The following is a 17,174-nucleotide window of genomic DNA, read 5'->3' as shown; positions in this document are numbered from 1 at the left end:
GTTTCCACATTACTGCAGTTCCCAGGAAGGTTTATTTCTGCGCTGCTCCCAAGCTTTTCTTCTCAAAGCCAGTGGTCCTCCAGGCAGAGCTCACTGTGTACAACAAAGAAATTAACCCTCTCCTTGAATGGGACCTCCCTTTGGAATTGGTGCCATAATATTGAGGATTCCTAATGTGCTTTCCTGGTTGAAAATTCTAGGTTTCCACCTTCCAAAGCGGGAGGCAGTGGCTTGCTTGGTGGGTGGAGGGCAATGAGAAACAATCGATCCACTGGCATCTGTTACTATGTGCCTGGCACCGCGCTGGGGACAGAAAGACAAAAGAGGCAGCCCGTGCCCCAAGGAGATTTCATTCTCCTGGGGAAGCAACACATGGTATACACACAAAACAATGTACAGTTATTTGGAGGTGTTATTTGCACTCACAACGGAAGGAATGAGGAAAGGTGATGGAGATGGGGGAAATGGAAAATAAGCTGAGTTTTGAAAGGAGTCAGGGCTTCCAAGAGGTGGAGGCCAGGAGAAGCAGCGTCCAAGGCACTACGGACAGCGTGGGCAAAGGAGTGGAGATGGGAAAATGGAACATCGACTAGCCCAGGTTGGCCAGTGTGTGAACTGTAGCCTAGAGAGGCTGGAGCTTGACTGGGAAGGGTTTAAAAGCCAAACTTGAGAGTGTCTCTTTTATCCTAGGGGTAATAGAGAGCCTGAATGTGGGGACGAGAGCATCTATTATGTGCCAGGCCACAGAGCTGGAAATACAAGGACAGGTAAGACAGTCCCTGCCCTCCTGGAGGAGACAACACATAAATAAATAATGATGTACAGATAAGCTCCATACAGGATAAAATGGGTCTGATCAACAGAAGGGAGGTGTTGAGATTGGTGGAGAAGGGGAAGGGGATTTTAGTAGAGACTTGAAGGAAGCCAGGAAGATGGGAGCTGAGCTGTGTTGGAGGAAAATCCACTTGGGAGCCTTCAGAAAAGACTGCCTCGAGGGAGACCAAGCTGGGGGCTTTTGCAGTGGGTAGTCCAGTGAGAGACGCTGGCGCCTGGCCCTAGCAAGGTTGCAGTGGGAATAAAAAGAGGGATGAATGGGAGGGATACTGAGGAGGGGAAACGGTGCTGGTGAGGAGGTAGGGGGTGGGGACAAATGTCTTAGCTCCTCGGTCTCCAGGCAACCCTCTAAACACTATAAATTGCAGTTGAGTTGTTGATCTGCACCGGTGAAAGGCATTTCCCCACAAGGAGTTCCCCATGCCCCTGGTCCAGACCCACCCTGCACCACACACTATGAACTTTTCAAAGCTCCATCTCTAAGGCCCCAGAAACCACTCATTGGATATCATCAACTTCAGTTTTAGTGGAAAAATTTCATCAGTGACTAGAAAAGGAATACCCAAACAGCTCTTATTGTGCTAAGTTTTAATGTTTTGGTGGGGTGAGAATGGGGAATGAGGGGGCAGAGAGAGGCTTGAGTTCTCACTGACTGGCCCCTGCTTGTTGCCCACCTAACAAATTCAGCCCAGCTTCAGGAAGCTTTGCCTTGACTTCCTCAAGGTGCCTCCTTGCAAGATTATACATTTTTTCAACCTGGGCCCCTCCAAGCTAATAATGCATCCTTGGATTCACAGAGTACCTTTCTCTAATTAAATCAATGTACCTCTTTCTTCACACAGTTTGTTGACTGACCAACATGGTGTTTCTTCAGTCTTGGTACAGGAAGCAGTCTCCCTCCAGGTCCTCCCCATCTGGCCCCTGGACAACTCTGACCATCCCCTTGGCAGAACATCAAGTCCACCTTCAAATAAATTGTTGATCTATTTGGTTTCCCCTTCTAGAGCCTAGTGCTGGTTGTGGTAAAGGATGAAGGAGAAAGGGGAGCTAAAATCCCATGAGCAGGGTTGCTGGACTGTAAATGGCTTGTATTTCCAGATGGTCACTTCATGTCCCATACTCTCTGGGCCTCAAGTTTCTGCCTCTGTAAATAAGGGAGTTGGATTAGATAGCTCTTCTAGCTCTAGGTAGAGGTAAGATCCTTGGGACTCCTGTCGTGGCTGTTCCCAGGTAGGAAGGCCCTTTCTTCTTCCTTGATGAATGCGCCACATATACTGCCCCTCTCCGCCTCCCCGCACCACTCCATTATGGTGGCTGAGGTTGGGAGAAGCCCAGCACCTACTCCTGGGATTTCATGTGGGCTCTAAATTGGAAGGAAACTTCTCGTAGCAATAATATTCAATATGGTGGTGACCATCAATGGGATTATTATTAGGGTCAATAGGTTTATTATCAAATATGAGATAACATTTGTACTTAGCACAGTGCCTGATACATAGTAGGCACTTAATAAATGCTTATTTTCTCTCTCCCTCTCCTTGCCTCCCCTAGATAGCATTCCGTTTCATTAAGCCTTCTGTAGGCTTTTGTGACTACAATTAGGCAGCATGTGTAGTGGATAGAGAGCTGGCCTCTGAATTAGGAAGAGTCAGGTCCAAGTCTTGCCCTGACACATATTGATTGTGTGACCCTGGACCAATGGTGCCTCAGGTAGCAGAGTACGAATACTGATTTATATTTGTGGAGTAGGGTGGGGCCTCTCAGGAGGGGCTGCAATGTAATTAATTAATATATGGTGTAGGTGCTTGCTTTAGATTCACAGGGCCTGCACAGTAGATAGAGCACCGGTCTTTGAGTCGGCATGAGCCGAATTCAAATGTGACCTCTGACACTTGACACTTACTAGCGGTGTGACCCTGGGTAAGTCACTTTAACCCCAATTGCCCCATCAAAAGAAAAATAGATTCAGAGAGCCTGGGTTCAGATCTTGTGTCTGTCCCTGCCTACCTGGGTCAGGGTGGGGGAATCCTTTAATTTCTCTGGGATTCACTTCTCTGCTCGGTAAAATTTGGGATCTGGCTGGATCTCATAGGTCCCTCCCAATTCTAAATCAACAATTCTTGTGTTAGCACTGGGTAGATTCTTTTGGAGGATTTGGGGGAAAAACCAACTGAATGAGAATTGCACAAGATAAGACCCAACTAAACTGAGGAGGAAATATGGACGTGGATAAGGTTCTGGATCCCTCAAAGAGCTGTGGAACGGCCTCCTCATCGGTATAGGACAGCCCTGTGGGACCAGCTTGTGTCAAGGCCGGCAGGAGTGAAAGTGCTGGAAATCAGGGCCCCATCAGCTATGGGTCAGCTCAGGACCAAGACTTTGGAATGGTGACCCTCCGGAGGCTGAGCCACACACAGGCGCCAACCAGTTCAGGCTGGCTGGAGAGCTCCTGGCTGCAGCATAGTCAACAGTTGTTTGCTTTGGAATTAAGGTGGATCTGAGGGAATACTTTGGCTTGGGTCTGGTTCACTCTTTCATCCTTAGAAACATCATATCACCTGGATTTGGGGGAGGGGGGCAAAGCAAAGCATCGATGGCAGCTCTCAGGAAGGAGTCGGATGGTTGCATCAACCTGGGATGGAAGTTAGATCGCAGTTAGATCTCTCCCTACCGTGTTTCTCCAGCTGCCAAAGTAATCCTCCCAAAATACACTTAGGAGAGTAGAGATGGAGACCAGCCTCCGAATCTTATAGACGAAGGAACTGAGGATCAGAAAGGAATTACCCAGCTAGTGATGGTCTGAGGTGGAATTGGAACCAGCGGCCCCTCCACTAGACATTTCTGCCTCTCTTCCTACTCAAGAAACTTCAGTGATTCCCCACTGCCGATCATATACAGGCCAAGTCCCCTTTCCTGACATTCAAGGTCCTCAAGGCCACCGTTTGGCCCTTACCTCCTTGTCTAGCTTTATCTATTCCTCCCCCCCCCCCCCCCCCCGTTGTTCCCCTAAAAGTCTGGTGTATTCGAGATACTATTTGGTTTCTATGCCTTCTAGCATTTCTGCCCAAGGTTTATTGCTCATGCCTGCATCATCTCTGCTCTCTGAGTATCCAGATCCCACCCATTCTTCAAGACTCTCCTCCAGCCCTGCCTCCCCTGACCACCTCAGGGCTTTCCCTTCTCTGACCTCCTACAGAACTTCCTGTGCCATTCATTCTCTCTCTATATCTCCTATATACCTAGTTACCCCTACATAACCTTCCCTGTCAGAATCTAAGCTCCTTGAGGGCAGGGACAGGGTTTTTGCATTTCTTTGGATGCTGTGTGCTTGGCTCATTGCCTGGGACATAGTGATGGCTCCATAAATGCCTGTTGCTAATTAGTTAATTTTTCCTATTTATCAAACTCTGTGGAAAGTGTCTTAGGGACAGAGTCTGAAATGATTCAGACACAGTAGGTATTCACCAAATACTTATTCACTGAACAGAGCAAGTCTGGAGTTGTCTCTTTGGGGCGACATTCAGAGTCATGTTTCTCCACTACCACTGCCCACTGGTTCTGAAAGTGCCAGTCTTTGAGCCCAAGGAAGCCTTGATTTCTGGGCAGATGTCTCCCACTTAGTGTAGTGAGCTGAGTCTATGGAAACGAGAGCCATGAGCTAGCCATTTTGGTACCTGGGGCAATTCTGTTGGAGGGAAGCAGGACAGGGAGGCCTTGGTAGAGAGGGGAGCAGGATGGGATGGGCATGGGAGAAGCTGGGACAGCAGCCACAAGAGTCCTGTTGTCGTTAATTATTCTCATTAGCCAGGTGCTCAGCCCAGTGCCCTCTAAATGTGAGGGCCTGAGAAGGCAGCATTCACCACGTCAGCACCAGAGGGGCTAGTTAATTCCATCCTCACAGAACCTTGGGTGATAAGACTGAAGAACATCAGAGTGGGCCCAGCCTCTGACATGCTGACCCATCCCTGTGAAGCTGTTCTCTGTTCTGAGGTGAGAGTGGGGTGGGGCCCGAAGGGTGCTCCTGTATAATGGATGATGACAGATTTTCAGGCAAGGACAACCTGGGGTGTGGTGTCCAGAGGCAGTCTTCACTCTTGGTTGACATTTTCATAGACACCAAAAGAAGGATGCCAGTGGAAGCTAATTGATTGGCTCTGCACCTGGCCCTGGTGGGAGTTGGCCGTCCTCCTCCTCCTCCTCCTCTTCCTCCTCCTCCTCCTCTTCCTCCTCCTCCTTCTCCTCTTCCTCCTCCTCCTCCTCCTCCTCCTCCTTCTCCTCCTCCTCCTCCTTCTCCTTCTCCTCCTCTTCCTCCTCCTCCTCCTCCTCTTCCTCCTCCTCCTCCTCTTCCTCCTCCTCCTCCTTTTCCTCCTCCTCCTCCTCCTCCTTTTCCTCCTCTTCCTCCTCCCAAGGGGGAACAAAGAACGTGGTAGTCTTTGCTAATGGTTTTGAAATCTAGTGATCTGTTAAGCCACAGCATAAGGATCAAGAGAATTCAGGACAGAACTGAGCAAGATTGTGCTACAAGTTCAGGCCAATGAGACATGTACTAGGAAAAATGATATATTTTAAAAGTATTATGTTTAAAGGATACTAGCTACCAAGACTCTTCCTCAATATTTCCATGTGGGATGGAAGGCAGGCTTTGGAATTCAAATCCTGCCTTTATTACATCCCGGCTGTGAGACCCTGGGCAAGTCATCTGATCACTCGTTGCCCGAGGCAGCTCTTTAAATTATGTGACAGTTTTGACCACAGATGAGCTAATAATAGTAGACCAAATGTATATGATACTTTAATAATAATATCACTATTATTATAGCCCTTAAGATTTGGAAAGCGCTTTATCTGTGTTAATTGTCACTGGGTCCCTGCAGCAATACCGTGTCATTATATGTTGTTACACCCATTTTATGGAAAAGAATCCTAGGAAATAGGTGCTATTACTACTCCTGAGTTGCAGAAGACGTATAGTGAGATTTGGAGTTACGTAGATTGTGAAGGATCACACAGCTAGTAAAAATGCTAGATGCTGGTGGAAGTGTAGGAGGCGCCATCTGAACCCAGGTTCTCCTGATTTCCGTTCCAGCATGCCTTCCCCCATACATGGGGCTGCCTCTGCTTTGGGGAAGGGAACTTCCACACCCGAGAAAGTGACCGGTCTGAGATAAAAAAAATAGATATCAATTTCTGTATTTATCTATCAATAGATATCTCTAGCTCTATCTATAGATTGTCTGTCCGTCTATCTACCTGTCTTTCTAATTTCAAAGATCTTTTTAAGTCTAAAATTCTCGAATTCTCTGGCTTCCTGGCAGTGGTACTCTCTGCTTAAAAGGCATGTTCTCCATCATAGTTCAGCTAAGAACACTGCACCACAGCCCCCTATTGTTCAGGCCCCCACCCCATTCACGGTTCAACGATCATAATGCTCTGCTGCCTGGATAGGGAGGAGAGGAATCACATTCCCTCTTCGATGTGCCCCCTGGGGTCTTTTTCGGGGCCGCTGAATCCCAAGCTAAGCGTCAGCATCCCAGCTGCCTTAAGAAAGCCGACTCCCTCTAAGATGGCCTCTGCTAAGCCAGCTCCTTCTCCTCCTCTCTTCACACCCGCACACACTCCAGCTTCTGCAAAGCATGGAATTGCATGCTAAGGACTCTCATCCCCCCAGCCTCTTCTTCTTTTTCTAAATGAGGGTCACTCAGGCATCCGTGTGAATGAGCTGGGCTCTCTGTGTGAATTCAGGGAGTTTTTAAATGAGGAACGACCTGGATTGGTTTCTCCTCTCCTCCTCCCACCCATTTTCAGCTCCGACATTTGCTTGCCGGCAGAGGCTTCCCCACATGAGTGATGGATGGTATGGCCATGGGGCTTCTGCACTAGCAAAGGGGAAAGGAGCAGACCCCCAGCCAGAGATTTACATATGCAGAAGAGATTTCTTTAGAGGATGCTTTGTCCAGCCAGGTCTTAGGAGGGCTGGGGACAGCCAGAGGGGGATGCTGCTGTCTGTCCCCCCAGTCTGCCCCGACTGGGGTCCTGGGCTGGCAGCTGCCAAGATGGCTTCCTAGCTTTCCCTGTTTGTGCAGAATATGGAGGGAGGGGTGGGGAGGGCTTCCATTGACTAGTATAGAATAGACCATGCCTAAATGGGTGTGTGCCTGTACATATTTTCTGGCAAAATTAATTGATTTGCATTCCCTGGCTGACTCTCAATTACAAAATTCTAAAAGACACACAAATCACAAAAAAGCCACAAACCAGACACTAGGAAATGGACTGTGGTGTCTGAGTTTAGGGTCCTTACAACACTTCCCCTTCCCCCTCTCTCCTAGAGAACAGGGAGTTTAATTCCAGGCTGTGCTAGGGCTGGCCTGGTGAGCTCAGTGGCCTAAGACAAGTGGTCTCCAACATTCTATGTTTCTTCAGCCCTTTTGAACAGTAACAACAGCAAAAGAGTTGTGAACTCTTACTTAGGGTAATTTAATACACTAGTCATAATATTCATTTATTTATTCATCAAGTGCTCATGTTTTCCCCCCAAAGCTCCAAATCTCAGGCAGAAGCAAAGCTGGGATGTTCCCCAAAACTGCCCCTGCTCATTGTTAGTGGCCCAAATCTAATTGTAACATCACTGGGTGTTTGTTTACTGCTTTCAGCACCATGAAAGGATTTTTAGTGCAAACCCCTTGGACCCTCAGTGTCATTGGCTGAAGGAATTCCCAGGCATTGTTGTGCCTTCCCTGCAATTTATAGTCTTAAAGAAGTATTTCAGAGCTCTGAGGGGGTACCCAGGGGGGTAACCTGAACTCAAGTGTTCACAGCATCGAGGTCAGTTTTCTGTCCACTGGTTCCTCACGGTGAGGAAAAAAAAATTAGCAAAAATGAAAAAAAGCAAAAATGAAAAAGTCTCTGTTCTCAAGGAGTTTACATTTTTATTGGTGGGACTCATCTACACAGAGAGGCAAATATAATTGGGGTGAGGAGGGGGGAGGGAGAACGGGCACAACTGGGGAAAGCAAGAGAAGGCTCCTGGGGGTGTCTGATCTGAGCCTGGTAGGAAATGAGGGACTGATTCTAAGAGACAGGAACGAGAAAGGAAGTGTGTTCTGGTTTAAGGATGGGAGGAGATCGTAAGGTGAGAAGAGCAAAGAAGTCAGTTTGGTCAGAATGGGGAGGGTGCCGACTGATTAGAAAGATCATGGCCCCTTTGACAGAAACAGAAGTCAGGAGGAGGGATGGGTTCCATTTTGGGGCAGATTGACTTTGAGGTGCCTCATCCAGGTAAAGGTTGTGGATGGAAAGCTGGTCCCGTGGGTGCTTGGTTCCAAGGAGAGCTTAGGGCTTGGGAAGAATTTGGTAGAGGTGGTGGTTGAAAGGAGCCGATGAGATGTCTAGGAGAGAAAGCCTCGAGAGGAGAGAAGGAGCCCAGAGCCCTGAGAGACAACCATGCTTGGGGATGGGGCATGGGCAATGACCAGCCCCTGACTGAAGAGGAGCCGCTAGCCAATGAGGAGGAGAATGAGGAAAAACAGCATTACCAAACCAAGGGAGAGGGGTGGTTAACAAAAAGCAGAACTGAGAAGTCTTTGAAATGAGCAGTTAAGAGAGCTTTGCTAACCGTTCCTTAGAGAGAGAGAATGCAGTCAAACGTTGGTTTTGGATGAGTGAGGATAAGGGAGTTGCAGAGTGGGTGGAGGTGAGTAAATGGAAGTGGTGAGCGCCGGTGGCTTTCTGCAGGTTTAATGTTGAAGCCGAGGATGCTGGCTGGAGCCACGGAAGGGTCAAGGTCAGGCTTTTTAAGGATGGCAGTTGACGTGGGCAGGTTTATAAGCAACCAGGAAGAACAAACAGATAAGGAGGGATTGAAAGGGGAAAAGATTGTCCCAGTTTTGTTTTTTTTTTTTCCAGAAGGAACAGAGATACAGAGATTTAGCTGTAGTATCCAAGGTTATACAACTATCTGGTGACCCAACTGAAACCAAGAACCAGGTCACCTGACTCCTAGGTAGCAAGGAACACAGGGGGTTAGAACTCTGGGCCTGGAATCAGAAAGAGCTGAGTTCAAATCCACCTTTAGACACTTACTGACTGGGTAACCCTGGGCAAGTCACCTAACCCTTTGCCTCAGTTTCCTCAACTGTAAAGTGGCAATAACAGAACCTACCTCCCAAGGGCTGTTGTGAGGATCAGATGAGATCAGATTTGTAAAGAGCTTTGCAAATCTTAAAGCATTATATAAATTCCAGCTGTTAATTTTATCTCTCTGCTTCCGTTGTTTGCCCCCTTTCCTCAATCCTCCACGGGATGCTGGGTTTGGCCTGTGGTTCTGTTACAAGATAGGCCCACTTTGGTGAATGGATGAATTGGCTGGAATTTAAGCAATTTCCTTGCCTGTCTTGTTATGGATAACCAGTCAGCCCCAACTCCAAAATATTTCTAAGAGAAATTTCCTGCTCATCCCTAGGAGAAAATCTATCACTCCCAAGAATTCTTGAGAAACAAGAGATAAGAAAGTTCTGGAAAAGGAAAATGGTGGGAGAGAAGCTTTGGCCAAAACAGGAGAGTGGGAGGGTCACTCTGACTGGCCAGCCTCTCTTCCCAGTAGTGTTCCCTGTCACTCTAGGAATGCAGAAGAATGCCCATGTTGGGTTCATCGTCAGGAAGATAGAAAAAGACCCAAACCGCGCCCCCACCCATAGGCAATGAAACAGAAGCTGGCTCAGATAGATAGAAATGGCAAAAGGTAAGAGGCCTCTGTTGACCGTATATAGAGTGTCTAACAATCCATCGAAATTAAGGATAAGGAGTCGTCAAGTCAACAAGCATTTATGAAGCACCTACTGTGTGCCAGGTGCTGTGCTAAGTGCCGGAGATAAAAAAAAAAAGGTTAAAGGCAGTCCCTGCTCCCAAGGGGTTCACAATTTAATGGGGGAGGCAAGAGGCAAATGACTGTGGACAAACAAGACCTAGACAGGATACACTGGCCACAATCAATAGATTTTGTGATGGTTGTTCAGTTGTTCTGATGTCTGAATTCTCCGTGATGCCATTTGGGGGTTTTCTTGGCAAAGTGGTTCGCCATTCCCTTCTCCAGCTCATTTTATGGATGAGGACACTGAAGCAAGCAGGGTGAAGTGACTTGCCCAGGGTCACACAGCTAGAAGGCTTCTTGTGGAAGGGGAGACCTTAGCTGAGACTCGAAGGTCAGGGAAGACAGGAGGGGAAGGTGAGGAGGCAGAACATTGTAGGTCTGGAGGCTTTCTTCAAAGAACAGAAAGGAGGCTGTATCACTGTATAGAACAAGTCTACGAAGGCTGGAACAGGAGGAGGGGGCCAGAGTGCCCTGAGGTGCTTAGATTCCTGTCTGGCCCGGAATCCTCCCAAGCATTAGCTTGTTTCTCCTCTCACCCTCCAGGAATGGGGATGGGACCCTGTAAGGGAACCAGAGAAGTTTCTTCCAGTCTAATCTGGCCCCCTGAGCTCTAAGCCAGACCCCTGCATGATGAGGGGGGACAAAGTAGAAGGGGGAAAATATATCCAAAAAGGGGAAAGGGCTTCTCTGGTTTCCTTGAAGTCTTGCCTTCTACAAAAAGACCTCTATTGAGTATCCCATCTCTTGTTGTTTGCCTGCCGCCTTCCTCATTAGACTGTAAGCCCATTGAGGGCGGGGGCTTTCTTCGTATCCCTAGCACTTAGCATAGGGCCAGGCATGTAGTAGGTGCTTAATAAATGCTTATTGACTGCCTGCCTGCCTGACTGAAAATAGGATTAAAGCTAGACCCAAAAGTTGGAAAGATTTCCCCTGAGACTCTAGCACAGGGGTTCTTAACCTGGGATCCATGGGCAGATTTTAGAGGGTCCATGAACTAGATGGGGACAAAATTGTGTCTATTATTTTCACTAACCTCTCACTGAAATTGAGGCTTCACCAGCCTGACTGCTCCAGGGCTCCAGGGCACAAAAAGGGTTCAGAATCCGGCATTAGCAGACCACAAAGCCACGGTGGTCTCTCCAAACTGTCCCCTCAGCTCGACCACCCATTTCCTGAGGCCCAATCAGTGCTGACCATGCAGCCCCTGCATTTTAGGAGATCCTTTCTGAAACCTTGATTTGGGTATACAGGATTCACAGTACATGGAGGACAGGCCTATAGGTCATGCTTATTGAGAACTTGGTTCCCATGGGCTTCAGAGAAGTGCCTGTGCCCAGTGCCCTCAAGCCACTTACATAAGCAAGATAATAACATAAGCCATTCAGTCCTGTGTCAGAGAGGATGGTGCTGACCTCAATGCCACTGAGGCATTGGGTCAAACATCCAAATGATTGCTCCTCCTGACTTGGAAGCTGCCATTTGGTTGGGGCTTGGGCCCACAATGGGAGCACCCACTGAGTTGCCTAGAAAAATGTTATCTCCAGGCTGGTGTTATATGATCGTAAAGGGACGTTACTGCTCCCCCGACCTCCTAGGACTTTGTCCTCATAGTAGATCAGGATTCGATATCCCAGAGTACAAGCAGTGTGGACTCCTTGAAGGTAGGGACTTTGTGTCTTTTGTCTTTGGGCCTCTGTGTTTGGGGCACATTAGGTACACGACATATGTTTGATAAATGAGAAAATGAGTAGGCTTAGCTGCCATATGCAAATAAGACTAAAGTTTGAGGCCCTTGTATAATTCTGTAGACTTAAAGAGCAGAGACGATGCCACATCCTCAGAGCTTGTCATAGACTCTTCCTGAAGCGTCGGCTGTCTCCAAGGACTGGGGATACAGAAGCATCTCTGCCTTTGTTCTGTTGTACAGTAAGACTGTGGATTTAGAATGTTTGTGTCTTGGCTGCTCATTTTTCTCAAGGATTGTTGAACCACAGACCAAATTTCAGTTTTCATAAGTAGCTTTGTGGCAGGTAGGTCTGCCGGGTCTGGAGTCAGGAAGATCTGAATTCAAATCCTCCCATAAACACTAGCTGTGTGACCCTGGGCAAGTCACTCAACCCTGTTTGCCTCAGTTTCCTCATCTGTAAAATGAGCTGGAGAAGGAAATGGCAAACCACTCCAGTATCTTCAAAAGAAAACCCCAAATGGAGTCATGAAAAGTCAAATACGACTGAACAAGAAGAAGAAGAAGAAATAGCTTTGACACTTTAAAGCCATGAATGTTTATTTCCTTTTAGTTTTGAATTCAGAATGCTCCAACAGCATGTTAGTATGGTGCAAGATGTGGCCTGGCCAACAGTTTATTGCACAATAAGTAAGATGGACTTCATTTATTTCATTCCTAACTTTGGCTTGAGGGTATAAGAAACTAGAGTAGTAGGTAAAACCAGGAGAATGTGAGTGGAATGTGAGCTCCCCAAGGACAGGCATGGTAGGTGTCCCGGATGTAGTGGTATCTCCAGGTTCTAGTCCTGTGCCAGATCCAGAGAGACAGCAGTGAGAGGTAGTTCCCTCTATCCTGTGTCACTCCCCAAGCACTCACCGACCACCCAGACGGATGACCTGCCTCAGTGCCCCACAGTACCAAGAGCATCGATCCTTCGAGTAGGATAAACATGGGATCCCTGAAAGCCCCAATCTTTGCGGTTTAATCATCAGCTAAACTAGACATGAAATTGTTGCTTGTGAACATGAGTATGTAAATCATTAAACTTCACTTGTGCCCAGGCTTGGGGCAGGACTGTGAGAAAGCGCCCTGATTCCAAAGTCCAGCCACTTTTTTAAACCAAAGCTCTAGAGTCTTCATCCTCGGACTTGTTATTTTTAATCGTTACAGATGGTTCCCTTTCGAACTACTTCTTTTATCCCAATCCCTCAAAGAGCTGGGAAATGTTTTGCAAACAATACCCTTCTTCTTTTTCAAACATCCCAGTTATTTGCCGCATACCTCCCACATTGAACCCTTCCAGCAAGGAAGGAAAACAGTGGAGGGAAATTCACCAATAAAACAACCAGGACTGATAACACGGGCCCTGTTGGACACCTATGGTCTTCTGCCTCCCTGCCCCAAACATGACCCATGTGGGTCACACTTTCTTTTCTCTGGAACAAAAAGCCTTCCTTCCAGTGCGTGATGGTTGTTTTCATCTCGCTTACTGTCGTCATTATGTCTCCCGTTCCTTCTGTATCAGTTCGTTCAAATTTTCCCACATTTCTCTGAATTCCTCACATTTCTCTGTTTATTTGCTTTCTAATAATGTTGTAAGAATAGTAATAACATTCTCATGCAACTATTTTGTTCAGTTGCTCCCGGGGGACCTTCCCGATTTTAGAAGAAAGCGAAGGACTGCCATATGAGGGGTGGGTTCCGGGGGGCAACGTTTTGGGACAACAGGGACAAGAATCCTACAAGCATAGAAGGATTGTAACTGGCCATATTGGAGCCAGCTTACAGATCCGTTTGAGCGTGGGCTGCCACAAAGAGGGCGGCTCTGAAAATGTGAAGTTTTAGCCTTTCGGCTCAGGACTCCTTCCTTTCTTCAGACAAAGAGCAACGGAGCCCAGCCCAAGCCTTCCCTGAGTTCTAAGGCTGTGGCTGTTTACCTGAACCGAGAAAGAGACAGAGACAGAGACAGAGAGAGGGAGGGAGAGAGACAGACAAAGAGACAGAGAGAGAGAGACCGGGACAGAGACAGACAGAAAGAAACAGAAAGAGACAGAGAGACAGGACAGAGACAGAGAAACAGAGAGACATAGACAGGAACAGAGAGACAGACAGACAGAAACAGGGAGATAGAGAAAGAGAAAGAGACAGACAGAGACAGAGACACAAAGAGATAGAGATGGAGCTGCCTCTGGGCATTCTGGATAGTCCAGCACAACACTGAACCAAACAGAGCCTAGGCCGACCCAGGCCCAACAGGACCCGAACCCAAGTCTAGCCAGAGATGGTTTGGTTGCCCCTATCTTTTAGTCTCTGCCATAACTCTGGGCATGCTCTAAGGATGTGTTTTATCTCCCAGGTGTGTGCCTCACACTGATGAGGGCACAGTCTCTGGGAACCCCCTTGAATCTGGAATACAGTCTCTGGGAGTCCCCTTGAACTGTCCTTGAACCTTCCAACTGGATCTGGTCTTCCCCTAAGGCCACAAGCCTCACATTATCATTAGGCCCCAAATCTCTACCTAACCTCGCCCTTTGTTGTCCAGCTACTTCCTCACCCTTGATATATTGGTATCCATGCCTTCGGCTACTTCCCACCCTTAATCCCATTACCTCACCTTGCCCTCCTTGGACTTCCCCTCAAGACCCTCCCTAAACCCCTCCTCTAGTCACCCCAGACCACCCCTCAATCCCTCCTACAATCTTTGTGTATATGATCTCCATCTTGCCTCCATGAAGGGGCTCAGATTTAATCTAATTCAGTAGGTTGAATCTGGCCCGCTTGTGGAAACAGGCGTCACAAGGTGGGGGGATTTCATAAGACAGCCCATTATGGTGAATCCCTAATAAACTTTCTCTTTTCCCTTGGCTGAGAAGGCTTGAGTCGAATTCTTTTGGCAGGACCCGGTGCGTCAATATTTTGGGGTGTCCAGCACCTCTCAACCTTTTACCTCTTCAACACCTCCCCTCTTGGCCAGGCTTTCATAGAGGACAATGTACATGTGAGTTTGATATGGTCCCAGGGAGGCTCTCCCGAAAGAAGAAATCAAGAGAAAAAAGAACCTTCGAGAAGGTGGGACAGGGAGAAGCCTCAAGGAAAAACAAAGAAGCCTCCCAGCAGGGCACAGAAGACGGGCTCCTGCTCTCAGGGGACCAGTTAGGTCATGTCTCAACAGGTGAGAAATGGGGGGTATCCCTTCCACCCAGCTGTAGCCACAGCAACCTAGAGGACATGGCCTGTTTCCCAAGGTTAGGTCTCTGTCTCTCCTTTCAGGCCACCTTTTCTCCAGGTGCTTCTAACGGAATCCTTTGGATTCCCCTAATGCTGATTATCTTTTTAAGTCTTGTTGTATTCTGGGGCCTGTAGAGGCTCTAAATCTGTCCTTCCAGGGCTATGCCACAGGGCCATACTTGTGGAGACCTTGTGACATTTCCTGTTCCCCCTCAGGCCACTAGCCCTGCCCCCTTCCCTCACTTTGGGTGGGTAGAGTAGCCTGCAGGAGGGCAAGGTGAGGACCGGGGTGTATAGCACAAGGAGGGGATACTCTCTTGCTCAGTCTCAGTCTCTCCCTCTCTCTCTCTCTCTCTCTCTCTCTCTCTCACTCCCCCCCTCCCTCCCTCCTTTCCTCTCTCCCTCTCTCTCTCCCTCTCTCTCTCTCTCTCCCTCCCCTCTCTCTCTGTGTCTCTGTGTCTGTGTCTGTCTGTCTGTCTCTTCCTGCCCTACCCCGTCTGTCTCTCTCTCTCTCACCTCTTTTTGCTTCTGAATGAGAAAAGTCAAGGGGGCCGAGGTGAAGCAAGAAATGAAGGAGCTGGTAGAGTCAGAAAGGGGGGCGGGGATGGAGCACATATATATATTGACAAGGTGACTATCACTGGAACTGAGTCACGAGGAAGGGGACTTTTGCTTTGGGAGGACCCCTCCACCATCATCATCCTCAACAATAATGTTTATATAGCTAAGGTTTGCAAAGCCAGTTCAGGCCAAAAACAAAAATGGGGGTGGTGGTAGTGGAATGGGCCCTGGAGAAACTCAGAGATAAGGTCTAAGCTGCATTCCTGGAAAGGGACACATAAGATATTTTTCAGTGGAAGCCTTGGGGCCATGGGAGAGTGGGGTAAGGACAGGTAGCTGATGTGCTTCAGAGGGTGGGGCTTGGGATTGTCTGGTATTTCGAAGAAGGGAGAGATAGCCTGACATTTTGGACACAAAGTCAGTTTCTGAGTCTGGAAAACCCGGGTTCCAGTTCCATCTCTGAGGCCCATCAGCAAGTCACTTAACCTCTCTGTATCCTCCCTGTCCCAGGCATCTCTGAGACTCTGTAAGTTGGAGAAAGTGCCTACCTGCATTGGGAGTGAATTTCTTCACTTGGGAGATTCCAATGCCAATGGATCACAAGACTGGCTCCTATGCAATTATAAAGAAGGGGTTCCTATAGGCATAATTTGGGGAACACACTAGGAGATCTTGGGGTTCAAAGTAAGCTTAGGTTGAGCACATCAGAAAATCCGATTATCTCAGTGGCAGGTTCTGTTCCAGGAGCTGAGGGCAGCAGGCTGAGGGTAGGCTGAGGATGGAGGAGAATAGAGAAGGCTGTCTTGGTGGGGAAGCAATGGGGTTGAGCCAGGGAGTGGTCTGAGGAAGGAAGTGATGGTAACCCCATTGAAGGGATGGTAAGCCATCCTTCTTTGTCTCCTTTGCTGGATCCTCCAGATCCCACCCTCTAACCATAGGAGTCCCTCAGGGCTCCATCCTGGGCCCTTTTCTCTTCTCCTTCTGTACTACTTCACTTGGTGATCTCATCCGCTCTCACGGATTTAATTATTATTGTTGTGCCGAGGATTTTCAAACTCACCTAGCTCGTCCCACCATCTATTGACCTTCATGTGCCTATCAGACATCTCAATCTGAATATCCAGTAGACATCTTAAACTCAACGTGTCCCAAACAGAACTCATTATCTGCCCCCCACTCCCCACACACACCTTCTACCTCCCCTGCTACTGTAAAGAGCACCACCATCCTTCCAGTCCCCAAGGTTGATGGCCCAGAAGTCAGCTAGACCCCTCACTCTCTCACCGCCAGTGTCCAATCTGTTGCCAAGGCCTGTTGATTTCACCTTTTCAACATTTCTCCAATTCAGCTCCTTCCCGCCTTGAGCCGCTGACCCCACTCTGGTGCAGGCCCTCACCAGCTATTCCGTGAACAAGACCCCTCCTTCATCTGTGGGCTCCCAATGTTCTTGACTGTCCCCCGTGCCTGGAAGTGCTCTCTCTCCTCCGCTGACCACTGACCTCTCCGGCTTCTGTTAAGTCCCAGCTAAAATCCCACCTTCTAGCAGAAGCCTTCCCAAAACCCTCTGAATTCTGATGCCTAGCCTTGGCTATTCTCTCCTGATTATCCCATAAAGAGCTTGCTTTGTATATATTTGTGTGAGGGTGGTCTCCTCCATTAGACTGTAAGCTCCTTGAGGGCAGGCATGGTTTTTGGCCTCCTTTTGTATCCTCAACACTTAGCACAGGGCCTGGCACATAGCAGGTGTATAATAAAGGTTTATTGGCTGATTGAAGGGAGCAGTTTTAGCAGTGTGGGTAAATGAGGAAAGAGCTGGAGGATAGATATGGGGGTGGGGACAGAAGGAAGATGGGGCGTGGGGGTACAGGGGGCGGGAGCCAAAAGCTCTCTGCTCAAAACAGTCCCGTGAATAGGCCACATAAAAATGTTTATGCCTCTTTTACAGATTACAGCAGA

General features: G+C 48.2%; 1 long non-coding RNA gene across 1 annotated transcript; it reads left to right on the top strand.

The window, feature by feature from the left end:
• Positions 1-328: 328 nt before the first annotated feature.
• Positions 329-1,837, top strand: LOC118854563. Its single transcript, XR_005010727.1, has 3 exons — positions 329-598; positions 691-767; positions 1,677-1,837. It is a non-coding gene; the product is annotated as an uncharacterized LOC118854563 (long non-coding RNA).
• Positions 1,838-17,174: the final 15,337 nt, after the last annotated feature.

The sequence above is a fragment of the Trichosurus vulpecula genome, chromosome 6 (assembly GCF_011100635.1).
Source record: "Trichosurus vulpecula isolate mTriVul1 chromosome 6, mTriVul1.pri, whole genome shotgun sequence".
Taxonomy (NCBI): domain Eukaryota; kingdom Metazoa; phylum Chordata; class Mammalia; order Diprotodontia; family Phalangeridae; genus Trichosurus; species Trichosurus vulpecula.
This window is presented reverse-complemented; position numbering and strand designations above follow the sequence as displayed.